Source organism: Papaver somniferum, chromosome 2 (genome assembly GCF_003573695.1).
Source record: "Papaver somniferum cultivar HN1 chromosome 2, ASM357369v1, whole genome shotgun sequence".
Classification (NCBI taxonomy): domain Eukaryota; kingdom Viridiplantae; phylum Streptophyta; class Magnoliopsida; order Ranunculales; family Papaveraceae; genus Papaver; species Papaver somniferum.
Window position 1 is genome coordinate 35,957,334 of NC_039359.1, and position 1,603 is coordinate 35,958,936.

Genomic DNA, 1,603 nt, shown 5'->3' on the forward strand with positions numbered 1-1,603 from the left:
ACATATCTCAACATGAAAACCACTCCCCCTTACATAATGATTCGTAAACCATATGTATTTTTAATGTGATCTACACATTAATTCTCCCCCTCTTTGTCAAAAAAATTGGCAAAAGGTACGAAAATTAGTAGGATCCATGAAATTTCCACGGAGATACATCACGACCAAAAGGTGTATTAATATACCAACAAATTTAGATGCAATCATAAAGTTGAAGCTAAATGAATTCATCAAGGAGTTAATGAAGATACAAGATAACCCCTAAAAATTCCACAGTCGCACTCCCCACAAAGATTTGGAAATTAGCACAAGTTCAAAAGAACTTTCCCCCATAAAATGTCATCCCCGAAGGAACAACAAAGGCGACCTTACTTTCACAAGAAAAGAAGGATTTCTTTGGACAATCAAATCACATGAAAACATGAATTTGTATCCACAAAATTCAATTAAAATAACCACAAGAGGACCCATAGTTAGTTCAATCGAATAAAAACAACCAAATTAATCACAAGAAAACCCATGATTAATTCAATTGGAATACACAACCAAATTAACCACAAGAAGTGATCAATTTAATTGGTCATGCTTGACATAAGTGAACTTACGGAGTAACAACTAAAATAACCAAAAGAGAATGATTAATTTAGTTGATCATGTTCGACATAGGGAACCTTTCGGAGCAACAACTAAGTTAATCATAAGAATGAACAACTCAGTCGATTGTGCTCAACATAAGAAACCTTATGGAACAACACAATATATGCACAAAGATTGTGGATCGGAGATCGACCAAATACTGCGGAATAGACAAGGATTCATTCTATTTTTCATCACTATTTGCACAATGACATATAATAGACTTAATCCTTGTAAACAAAAGTTTTATCCTTTATTTTTATCAAAACATGACATAAAAGGCTTTAACTTTTGTATTGTCAAAAGTTCATTCTATCTTCTATCAATACATTCAAATCGACATAATAGAGATAATTTTTGAACAAGTACGGGACAGTCACAGGTTCACGGACGTAAACAACATACCCCATAACAATTTTCAATATATAAAATCATAAATATTTAAATTGCAAAAATCATCTTCCAAAAACTTTAGAATTTAAATAAATAAATCTAAAAACAATGAAGATGAAAAACGTTGGGCATAGCTATGTGTACTCACAATAATGACTATTCCAAACCCTAGTTATTCTTCTAAAAACACAAAGAAGATTTACTAGACAATAAAATCAGACAAGATCAGCAACCACGGAACTGACAAGGGCGAGTTCAGCAGTTTCTTTCTTTTTCTCGTCCTTCAAAAACACTAGATTCTTTGATGCAATCTCGAGATGTTCACGCACGACCTCAAAGTCTAAAAGAAGATTTCCAACCAATTGAACAGACATCTGGATTGGAAGATATTTTTCATGATCAATTGCTTTATAGAAAATAATGGGAATGGGATCATCATCAAGTTCAAAGGTCATCTCATCAAAGTTGTCTTCCTCTTTGCTTCCTTCCATCATGCACTTGCTCAACCAAACTTAGTAGAACTATTGGCGTTACCGCACCAGTATACGTGCATCATCAGCTTTATACATATTTA